The following is a 12,611-nucleotide window of genomic DNA, read 5'->3' as shown; positions in this document are numbered from 1 at the left end:
GCTGGTCGGCTTTTCGCGTGTTACTGCCGTGAGCACATGTGGAAAGTGGTTCAACAACGCTCAAACCCAGAGTTGGTGGCGAGGTGCTGGATGTCCACACATCATTACAGAATGTGGAGGTCTTTTTTGTGGGGTTTTAGGGCGCTCAACTACTGAGGTCATTAGCGCCCAGTCACAAACGTAAGTGCACTTATAATCTGGTAAATCTCAAGGGGGGGAACACCAGAAAGTTCTTACAAAGACGCAGATAAAATAATTAAAAGAGTTAGATGTCTTTGGACAAGTCCGTCAAAGTAATAAAACGAAGAACACGAGCAGCTGCTCGAGCGTCTTCAGCTAAAATTTCCTGTAAAGTAGATGGCAGAGGCAGGACAACACGAGATTGATTAAAACGGGGACACGACAATAAAATACGGCGCACTGTCAATGCATGACCACAAGGGCACTGCGGGGCGGGGTCACTGGATAGCAGGTAGCGGTGGCTAAACCGGCACTGCCCAATCCGCAACCTGGCCAAAAGGACCTCCTCTCGCCGAGATGGTCGGGAGGAGGTTGTCCGAGCTGTTGGAAACGGTTTTATGGCCCGGAGCTTATTTTCTTGAAGTGACGACCAAGTATCCCACCATAATGACACAAGCCTCTTACGAACAACCCCACTAATGTCAGACGATGGGACACAAAGGGAGGCTGGCCGAGGCAGGAGGACTGCAGCCTTGGCCGCAGCATCAGCAGCCTCATTCCCAGGCACTCCTACATGGCCTGGAACGCACATAAAGCTAACAGGACAGCCATCATCAGAAAAAGAATGGAGGGATTGCTGGATCCGTTGCACCAAGGGATGGACCGGATATGGAGCTCCAAGGCTCTGAAGAGCACTGAGTGAATCAGAGCAGAGTACATACGGAGAATGGCGGTGGCGGCGGACATACTGAACGGCCTGAGAGAGAGCAAAAAGCTCCGCCGTAAATCTGGAACACTGGTCGAGGAGCTGGTATTTAAAGGTGACGTCCCCGACGACAAAGGCACAGCCGACACCATCGTCAGTTTTGGAGCCATGTGTAAATAAAGGTGTTACTGGCGAGTCGCGCACGAAGTTCGACAAACCGTGAGCAATACACTGCATCCGGAGTACCCTCCATCGGGAGCGAGCTAAGGTCAAGATGAATGTGAACCGGAGCCTGGAGCCAAGGTGGTGTCGGGGCTCTCACCCTCTCTGACGGTGGTAGGGAGGGCAAAATCCAATTGTCGAAGCAGGCGACGAAAGCGGACTCCAGGCGGTAGCAGGGCAGACACATACAACCCATACTGACGGTCGAGAGAATCGGCGAAGAAGGAGTGATAAGAGGGGTGGTCGGGCATAGACAACAGCCGGCAGGCAGAGCGACAAAGCTGTACGTCGTGCCGGTAGGTCAATGGTAATTCGGCAGCTTCAGCGTAAAGACTCTCGACGGGACTAGTATAGAATGCTGCGGTCGCAAGACGTAACCCCCGATGATGGATAGAGTTGAGACGGCGTAAGAGGGATGGCCGAGTAGACGAGGCTCCCATAATCCAGCTTTGATCGGACTATGGACCGATATAAGCGAAGCAGGACAGTGCAATCCGCTCCCCAAGATGAACCACTAAGAACACGGAGGACATTAAGGGAACGTGTACAACGGGCAGCCATATAAGAAACATGCGGAGACCAACAGAATGTGGAGGTGTCAGACGCGCCTTCCTTTAATGTCGGATAGGCGGCGATCTGCATCAGATCTGACGACTCTGCCGCAAGCGCAAGTGTTTCGCACATTTCTGAGCATGGAGCTCTACAGCAGGCGACCCGTACGTACTCCCATGTAGGTCCAACCACATTGGCAGCCACGACTGTTCTCGCCACGGGATAATCGAATATGCATCTGGGCTTCCGCTGAAGTGTAGTATTAACCGAGGACACGTTGACAATTGTGGACTACAACAACATTGTTGCCGACCACCTGCACCCCATCACGTTCGATCTCTTCCCAGACAGCGATAGCATCTTCTAGCAGGATAGCTATCTGTCCATGTCACGAGGCTAGAATCGTGTTACGTTGATCTGAGAAGCATGACAGTGTCCCCGTCTTTATGTCTTGGGCACTAAATTTTCGTGATCTGAATCTGATGGAATTCATCTGGTACGATAACGGACGCGACCTCTGCGCCCAGATGTCTCGTAATTCAAGGGAACTGGTGAACTGTGCGTAGACATCTGGTACCTCGTACCTCCAGAAACCTACTAAATACTTGTTGAATCGCCGCTATATTACATTCTAAAGGCGGATCGACGCGCCACGTTCACCATGTTTTGGCCAACCAGAGTAGAATGCCGACAATAATACTGGCGCACAGTCCTCCTCGAGTAATGGTTTTCTAAATTTAGCCCAGAGGGTTTCGCGCCAACAGCATCTTCCTTCCAACGACTCTCGTTTACATTCCGAGCACCTCCGTTACACTTCAGTCGCGTCTGTAACGAGCAGTACGTCTCCAAATTAGTTTCATATTTTACCGTCGTCCCTACGTGATGAGTGCTCCAAAAGGACGAGCACTACACTACAACTGGGTGCACTTGCGTATTGTCTGCCGTTTCCTTCACAGACATATCGCGTCTTCCGACTGCTCGTGCCACGCCGTCAGCCGATTTCGTACAGCTTCGTAGCATTGTACCTGAATATCTTAAAACCGTTACTTGCTCCATATGCTCACCACTAATCTTGTAATCTATTACATTCGGGTTCTTTCCCTTTGTTAAAAGTACTATTTGTTCGTATTTAATGAGGAACGAACCGTCAAGATCGGGTAGGAAGTAACAAGTAAAGAAGAAGAGTTCCACCATTAACGTAAATCACAACAGCCACTCTAGGATTCAAATATCGCTCCTTCCAATGATGAGTAGAGTTGAAATTCGGGTGTCAGATGCCTAGTGCAACAGTTTTTCTTTCACTGTATCACAGGTATTGATTACAAATCGATTGGAAACCTTTACGTGTAGAAGTAGAGGAAAAAGAGACAGTCCAAACTAATAGCTGCATAGTGATTTCCGATACACAGAGATGAGCCAGAAACGAACTAAGGCGTTTTTTCTGTACATCACGTCACGGAATGGGTGTTGTTTGCATTTATGTTAGTAAGAAAATAGGAAACGCGGCTACTCGACGACGGCGTTTGGGGAGTACAGCCGGTCCTAATTTTCCACTTGGCACAAATCTTCAGGCTAGCTGCGGAACGTCTACAAGGCGCACAATTTATCAGCGCGGTGTATGCCTTCCGCACGTGTCTCATGATTTTCTTTGCACTTGGTGTGGGGCAACGGAAACTTCAGTGGCAGATCGACATTCGCTGATTTACTTTGCGTACTCGTTGTCTGGAGCAAGCCTTAGAACATATGTCAGTTTTGGAGACTGGTACAGTGTGTCACATACGGAACTTCGGAATGTCTCTGATGAGAGCGTGTGGGATGTCGTTCTGAGTTTGACAATACAGACGAGAGAGAGAACGGAGGGGCGGAAATTCATTACTGGCATACATCCTACTCTATTCGCTGTTCAAATGTCCTGTGACTAAGCTACAGCTTTAAAATCTGATGTAACATCGAGCTGTGTCGTTAGACGCTCAACATAGGAACATTTTGTATATTTCTTTGGTAGATGGAGAATCACTATTTCCTTTCTAAGAAGCCTACAGAAAATCGGCTAGAGTGGACAGAAATATCACTATGACCTAAAAGAGATTTTATCGAGAGAGTATTTGTAGGTTAGAATTTAAAGGGTCGTCGATCGCATGTTGATTAGAGCCAGACTATTGGCTAATGGAAGCTGAAGTTAGTTTGACGGTAAACTGCAGAAAATGTAAATCATCAACGTCTGAACTACCTCATCAGTGTAGTTAAGCAGACATTTTATCCAGATCGTTGTACGCCGAGACAGGAGACAAAGACGTGGCCAGGAAAATAGAAAAAGTTAAGAAATTTGGGTAACTGATACACACTGTGGTCTCCTCCTGAGAAATTTTCTGACGAAAAAGAGGAAATATATGAATCTGAGATAAGGAGACTGAGCTGAGGAGACCTCAACTCACTTTGTACAGCGTCGGTCATGGTAAAAGCTATTAAGAATGTTCTTGAGGTTTCCACATTATGATCTGCCATTGTCTGAGACTTGTATGGAAGAACCGAAGTTTATTGTTTAACGTCCCATCGATGACAAGACCATTAGAGATATAGCACAATTTCTAATGGAAGGAGGGTGAGGAAGGATACCAGCTGTGTGCTTTTCAGAGGAACCACGTCACCACCTGCCGTAAGTAACTCAGGCGAACAATAGAACCTCTATATCTGGGTGGCTCCTATATTTGGGCTTTGAACAGCCGCTGTCCGAATCAGAGTCCCGTGTCTTCCCGCGACGCAAACTAGCTCTTCTATTGATAAGTTGACGGCAGACCGATTCCACTGCCGACAAAATACTTTTCACGTAAGGACTATGAATACAAGATAAGAGATATTAGGGCTCATACGAAGACATATATTCTCTCGCTCTGTTTGCGAGTGGAATAGAAAAGAAAATTTGTACATGCTGCTCACCGCCACGCACCATGTACTGTCTTGCACATTATGTACGCGGATGTAGAATCGTAATTTGCGTGAGATGAATACTTTTTCATACCGAAAGAGTTCCAAACTGAATTGCCACGCCCGTGCCTCGCGTGCACTCGGAAGGCATTATCTGTCTCCCGGCACCTTGCGTGGAGAGTAAAAATTCCTGTTAGAGGAGGCCGTGGGCTGTCGAGACGCTGGCGAATTGCTTTACTGCAGTAACCGTGGCACGGAGAAAGAAGGAATAGGAAGAATACTGCTGACAATGTATCGTAAGCAATCGCGCTATCGCGTCCACACATTACGTCACTGTTCAAGCAGTCTGCTATGCATCCGTTTCTTTGCTCGGCAATTTGTGTTGCATTTATTGTGCTCAAGGACACAAAAAAAAAAAGAAAACTAAGTCGACTCTGGCTAAACCAGTCTCCAAACAACAGACGTACGAGAAATACCAAGCGGGGGCGACGTTCATTTGTAAATTTTTATATGAGGTCGCAGCAAGATTTTAGATTTTCTGCTTTTTAAGCAGGGAACTTCTGTCTCTAGGCAAGACACTTTTACGCGCAATTCAATTTCTGCAGCGAAAAGACTGGAAACTCCATTTAGTTTGTTGGCAACCAGCGACATACATACCGCTTTGAGACATTTATTTTGCGTTTCAAAACAACGCATTTCTGAGATTATTCCTGAAACTACGAAACAGTCAAGGGTTTTTCTTAGGTGTTATGTAAGGTTTAAATTACTTTCGATACCTCATTTGTACTTTAATTCATTAAAAGGCTGTAACCCTGAGTTTCTCCCGGGCGTATAAGTGTTTCAAGAACTTATGGGTATACAACGGGTGAAGTTTTCGACAACCGCCTGTATTTCGAAGAAAGGTGCACACCCCGTCATATTGAAGGCACAATTTAATATCTGAAGAGCGTATCTCTCTTTCTTTCTCTCTCTCTCTCTCTCTCTCTCTCTCTCTCTCTCACACACACACACACACACACACACACACACACACACACAGAGAGAGAGAGAGAGAGAGAGAGAGAGAGAGAGAGATTAAACTCTACCACGACCATACAACCAAAGATGACTAATGTCAAAAGTTATCGATAGTGAGAATTAATAATCAACGGCTTAGGTAGCAATAACTCTGTCTACCTGTTTTCTGACACTAGAAAGAGCAAGATTTCGCACAGATTTTTAGTAAAAATCTATATCTCTATTTATATTTTTTTGCTAATTTAATTTCAACTGATTCCCTAATAACACTACCCCAATAGTTGGAAATGCGTGCCAGAATCTCAGTGTCATTACAAGGAACAGTGAAATGCTGAAAAGTAAGTAATCTGTTTATTATTCCTTACATAATCGCCGTAAGTATTAATACATTTATCCCACTGTGAGAGAAGACAGTCAGTGTCTTCGTGGAAAAATATTTGCAGTTGCCTACGCAAAAATTATTGTACCCAACCTTGCACCTCTTCGTCCGAAGCTCACCGGCGGTCACGAATGTCTTTCTTCACTGCTCAGAAACATGGAAATTGCCTGGGGATAAATGGGAACTGTATAGAGGATATTTAACGGCTTCCCAGTGAAACTTCTGCAACTTAGTCTAAACAACCTTGGCAACGTGTGGGCCATCCAAGGTGAAGACACTACTTGGCACTCTGGGCATCACATCTCAAATTTTTATTCAAATAATTTTCAGAGGCGGCGTTCCATATGAGTACTCCATAAATTTCAGCATGCGGTCTTCTCAACAGACATCATTGGACATAAACCACCTTAAAGAATATGTTCAAATGTCCAAATGTGTAAGAAATCTTATGGGACTTGACTGCTAAGGTCATCAGTCCCTAAGCTTGCACACTACTTAGCCTAAATTATCCTAAGGACAAACACACACACACACCCATGCCCGAGGGAGGACTCGATCCTCCGCCGGGACCAGGCGCACAGTGCATGACTGCAGCGCCTTAGATCGCTCGGCTAATCCCGCGCGGCTTAAAGCATAATTTTAACAGATATTGTTATCAAATTTTGCCAGAGACATTTAAGTGACAATGTAGGGGGAAAATAAGCTGGAGATACGCATTGAAGTTTGTGTTGGGGAGGACATTAGACCTGTGTAGCTCGTGCAGCAATGTTGGCCATAGTGCTGCGGTGGTCTAATGGTCAGTTTTTCTGCCTCGTAAGAAAGAAGACGTGGGTTCAAGTCCCTTTGCCGGTACGGCTGCTCGGTGTGTTCGGTCAGACGGTTAGCTACTCTCTGACAAAACAACTGAGTGAATGGATCAAAGAAGAACCTGAATAGGTGTCATCGGACGTCCGCCCCGAACAGATTCAACGAACAACATAGAACAAAATGAGATCTAAAAGAAGGCCCGGCCGTAGTACAAATTTTAATTCGTTTCTTCAGCTTCATGCATTATCGTGCATAATTTCAATACATGACACTGCGAAACAGAACACCCCCCCCCCCCCCCCCCCGGCCGGCTGCTAAGCAGCGCGAGACAGTCCCACCACATTCGGGAACGGGAAGCAAAGCGCTCGCTGTGTCGTAGGCACTTTATTTCGAAGAAGTTACGCGTGCACAGATACGCATGCGAGCTTGTGCTGCTGGATATGTAAGGTGCACAGAAAAAAGGCGTCGTTTGTACGCACCTTTACTCCAAGTTGGCTGAGGGTAACGAATTGGAGGAACGTGGAAACTACCGACTAGGACTGAACCGGGCATGAATCTCACGTATGAAAGCAACGAAACGTTTCGAACGCTAGGGAAACTGTTTATGGAGTCTAGTCGATTACTCTTTACCCAGTAACAAACACAAGCGACTTTCAGCAGCCCTAGTGTTGCACACTGCGCCGTGGTGGGTCCACCATCGGCACGCATGGCCCCGCTTTGTGACAGCTGCAGTGTCAACTGGTGCCGCCAAAGCCTTCCAGTGTATAAGAAGTGAGTGAGTGAGTGTATGTGTTGTGTTGTGTTGTGTTGTGACGCCCCAGAGTAGCCACCAGGGTCCCGCGTCCCTGACCCGGCCATTGCGAGCGCGCTTGCCGCTGTGCATCCGATAAAACTGTACGGCGACTGCGTCACAGCGCCAGACCTCTAGCTCTAGCTGCAGATAAAAAGTACCCGTCCCGCCAGCGAGGCGCAAGTCTGCTCCGCCACGCCGGCAACGTCTCCTCTGCTTTAATTGGATGAACTTATATGGTTCCGCCAACGGCCTTGTCGCAGTGGTAACACCGGTTCCCATCACATCACCGAAGTTAAGCGCTGTCGGGCTGGTCTAGCACTTGGATGGGTGACCATCCGGTCTGCCGAGCGCTGTTGGCAAGCGGGGTGCACTCAGACCTTGTGAGGCAAACTGAGGAGCTACTTTATTGAGAAGTAGCGGCTCCGGTCTCGGAAACTGACATACGGCCGGGAGAGCGGTGTGCTGACCACATGCCCCTCCATATCCGCATCCAATGACGCCTATGGGCTGAGGATGACACGGCGGCCGGTCGGTACCGTTGGGCCTCCATGGCCTGTTCGGGAGGAGTTAGTTATATGGCTCCAGAGTAGTCTCAAACATCTGTTAAGTAAGTATATAAGCTGAAGCGACAATTGAAACTTTGTACTGAAGCCGGGACTCAGCCCAGATCTCCTGTTCACTAAACAGATGCGCTAACGCCACCACCATCCTGACTCACTGGCACAATTCCACGGACTGCCTTAGCACGCCTCCCTCGCCAGTCCAAATTCCCATTCACGCCTCAGCTCACTCTGTATTCCCCTAAATTTGGAAAAGAGACCCCGGTTCGAATCCCAATCTTAGTACAAAATATCGTTCGTCGCTTCTGCCTACGTATTACCATAGAAGTCTGAGGCATAGAAAGGGCTCTGGAACCGTATAGTTTCATTTGATTAAGGCTCTTATGCCTGGGTTTCAGGCAGGATCCACCACTTCGTTCAATGCTGAGTTTAGGGGAAATACCAAGTGGGCTGAGGCATGAATGGGAAATTGGTTGAGGAGGGAAGAGTGCTAGGGTACTGATGTTAAAATCTTCTGGGTTATTAGGCCGCGTCATGTTTCTTCTAAAATGTTCGACGTTTCGACCCCTCTGCTGGGACCTTCCTCAGGATCTTTTGGTGTCCACTACTGCTAGAACACTCTAGCAGTAGTGGACACCAATATATCCCGAGGAAGATCTACACAGAGGGATTGAAACGTCGAACATTTTAGAAGAAACATGACGCGGCCTAATAACCCAGAAGATTTTAACTTCAGTGACAACGGCCACGAAAGCCTGCAGACTTACATAAAGTGCTAAGGTAGTCTGTGCAGTTCGACAGAGCCGCTGTTCCAGGATGGCGTAGTGGTTCGCGCATCCGCCTAGTGAGCTGGAGAACCTGGTTCGAATTCCCGCCTTGGTACAAAGTTTCATTCGTCGCTTCAGCGTATATATCTTCTGTGCTTATTTATCGTGTCAAAAACAGATTACTTACATCTTAAGTCAGGACAAAAAGACTGCAAATAGAGGACGACCGTAGACCAAAGCCTGGCACTCTCAACATTTGTGGCCGATGGGGCGGCGCTGTTTTGCCGAACGTACAAGTCTCCTGCGGGGAGCAGTAATTTCCAAGTCGCGAGAGTAGTTTGGTGCACAGTTCACCGGCGGCAGCGGTGACAGACGTATCAGACTCCAGCCGATGTAAACGTTCTCCACACGAGAACCTTTCACCATCTGCCTGAACAGCGGTCCGTTTGCTACCACGATGCGTCGCCACATATTGAAGAAGAAGAACGACGTATCAGTGGTGGCTTCGTACACCACTTGTCCAAATCATTCATTCAGTTTCCCCTTTCTATTTGGTGGAAATTGTGATGAATCACCGCAGCTTCGGGAGTTCCTATCTCCTCTTGACTGACTACCGCGTTAGATTGCGGGACTGACTTGTAGATTCTTGATACAATAATTTACCAACAGCCATATGTATTGTAGAAATTTATTTTATTTTATGAACTTCTATGTGCTACCAGTTCCGGCATTACATTGATTTCGCTTTCAGGCCCCACTCGTCATAGTCGTAAAATCGCTATGCACGGAAGGAGCCATATAACTGGATACGTGAATCAATCGTCCTGCAACAGCTCTTGGTGGCCAGGCGACACAGACGATTGATTCACGGATCCAGTTATATGGCTCCTTCCGCGCATAGCGATTTTACGACTATGACGAGTGGGGCCTGAAGATTGCATCAATGCCGAAACTGGTAGCACATAGAAGTCCAAAAAATAAAATAAATTTCTACAATACGGCTGTTCGTAAATTATTGCATCAAGAAGTTCATGCCATCCGTCGTCCCACGATACATAATGGATCAACGAAGACTTGCAGTTTGGTCAAAACTGCGTGTCAGAAAGATCGCATCCGGGCAGATATCGACGTACCGCATAAGGTGCTCTTCCCTACACATTTCGCAGTTCGGAGAAATCTGCAGAAGGGTGGTAGTCCAACCTGGATAGTGACGGAAATAAGAAAGATAAGAAGTATGGTGAGGATTTATGATGATAAGTTATGGACAAAGCTACGGAGAGCCAGGATGTCGTCAGGAGAGGGGGCAAAGGTAGAGTGAGCGGTGAAACTATACGAGGAGGTGGGAGCTGCTCTGAAGAGAAGGGTCATTGCAGTGATTCTCGGCCGCGCGGTAGCCCCTGGCGTTCCCAGCGAACAAAAGTGCCCCCTCCTCCCTGGGGGCGTGGCCGCTGGGCATTCGGCACTGAACGCCATCAGTCAACGGCGTTAGGAGGAGGTGACGCTACTGAATGCTGACGATGCTATCCTGGTACTTAACTGGGCTCAAAAGAATTCTTTATCCGACTCCGAAACCACACAGCCACGCTCAGCCGACAAGTTGCTGAAGGTTGAGGACATTAATGCGGGGAACGGCGTGCCCGTTCAGGTAATACATGGGAAATTGAAGCAGATATATTGTGAACAATGAGCACCCGGTCGCAACCTTGTCAAAACTGAGACCACAACAGCCCAACTTCTCAGATTTTATGGTAACGGAAAAAGTATTATTCAGAATGTTACGTCACTCCGACGAAAGTGGAAATAACGGTTAATTGAATGTTCACTTCGAGTAACTGGAGACACTTACACAAAAATGCTCCCAAAAGCTGTGCGAGGGCAACCTGTGTGCAAACTAGCGTTTAAGGCACTTAAGATGTTCAAAAGTTCAAATGTGTGTGAAATCTTACGGGACTTAACTGCTAAGGTCATCAGTCCCTAAGCTTACGCGCTACTTAACCTAAATTATCCTAAGGACAAACACACACACGCATGCCCGAGGGAGGACTCGAACCTCCGCTGGGACCAGCCGCACAGTCCATGACTGCAGCGCCCTAGACCGCTCGGCTAATCCCGATTTTCTTATCAGTGGCTTGAGGTGCGCAGTAGAGCTGTATCTAGCTGCAACAATAGTCTCCCATTAAAGCCTACGCTCTCGTTCCCACATAGACGAAATTTGTGCTAGGGATGGGAGTTGTCGCTGAAACAATGGATTTCGGTTACGCGCGTTCCGTACAAATCGGACAAAAATTGTAAAATTTTGACTCTCTAAGTCATAATCGAAATATTGAATTTAGTGGGTAAATAAAAGAAAAACTTAGCCCATCCGCTGTTCTCTGCTTTTCTACAAAGTGGTAAGTCGTTGAATACGAAAAAGAAATCACCAGTATTCTCCCACTGATTCTAATTTGTTGAAACTCGACTGAAAAACCATGTTACAGTCGGCGATCATACCACTATTTGGGCATTACGAATAGTCATTACTGAAGGGTGCAAACTAAGGTTGATGAACTCTGTTTTTCCTGATAATTTGTCCGTTTTGATGGCCACAAGTATATAAACGCATATTGCGTAGACAGAGGCAGAACATCAGCTACCTACTATTTTTACTGTGTACTATGAATTAATTGCTGCTTTCAATTTATTACTGTTACCTTAACGACTTCCCTCCTGCTGATTCATAGAAATGGCGGAGAAATCTTTAATCTTTTAAAGCAAATGAAGCATTGTACTTCATCGCTACATTACTTCGTAAAAATATTTTCAGGCTACGTTTGCTGCCGTTTTGCAATACAACGCATGTTCGGCGACGTTAGCGAGGAACAACCGTATAGAGGAGGTGGGAACAGATCTCGCACACTGCACTTTCTCACGTGCCTTAACCTCAGGCACGCGGCAACAGGAGACACTATTGTCCCAGCATTGCTGTAGCCACTCTTAGGCTGTGTGTTCGTTGCTCGCTATTGTCGGCACTTTTATTAAAATAGCAGTGATCGCTTTTCCCACTTTCTATAATAACGCAATGTTTGAAACCAGTGCAAATCTTATGAATTTAAAAATTACTCCTTTTAAAAAAGTATATTTGAAAACGGAAAATTTTAGCACCGCTGCTGTTGCTAAATGGTATTGTTTCATTATTTGGTCTTTAGCATGAACATAAAACATCTGTTATGACCGAGACCAAACAAATACTGAGAAATACATGTAGTTCAGAACTAAAATACCGGTCTCGCTTTTAACCGGTCGATTTTTCCTCATCCCTAATTTGTGCTTCGACAGGTCCATTGAAATATGTTTATAGCACGGGAAGTCATCAACAGGGCGCACTTGGCCGGTGTACATTAAGCAAACACGCATAAACCAAGTAACGGCATATAGCTACAGCTCATGCCGGGAGGCCTTCAGCTACATCAGAAGATACGAGCGGATGCAGTCGCGGCGAGCGAGCACCGCGCAGGTCAGGGGAAGATTCATTCCCTACACTTTCGCTCCCTGCGACAAGCAGCGCCCGGCTGTGGCGCAGAATTAGATCGTCCCCGCGACCGGCCATTACTCAGCTCGCACAACGGCAGACGCAGTGAAGCACAGTGGAATTTGAAGGACGTGCCCTGTAGTGCTCAATTCAGCGAGACCGCGCCACCGATCGCACCTACCTGTTAACTGTTAC

General features: G+C 47.0%; 1 pseudogene; it reads left to right on the top strand.

The window, feature by feature from the left end:
* Positions 1-7,822: 7,822 nt before the first annotated feature.
* On the top strand, positions 7,823-7,940 carry LOC124709432 (annotated as a pseudogene).
* Positions 7,941-12,611: the final 4,671 nt, after the last annotated feature.

This window comes from Schistocerca piceifrons, chromosome 7, assembly GCF_021461385.2.
Source record: "Schistocerca piceifrons isolate TAMUIC-IGC-003096 chromosome 7, iqSchPice1.1, whole genome shotgun sequence".
NCBI classification, from domain to species: Eukaryota; Metazoa; Arthropoda; class Insecta; order Orthoptera; family Acrididae; genus Schistocerca; species Schistocerca piceifrons.
This window is presented reverse-complemented; position numbering and strand designations above follow the sequence as displayed.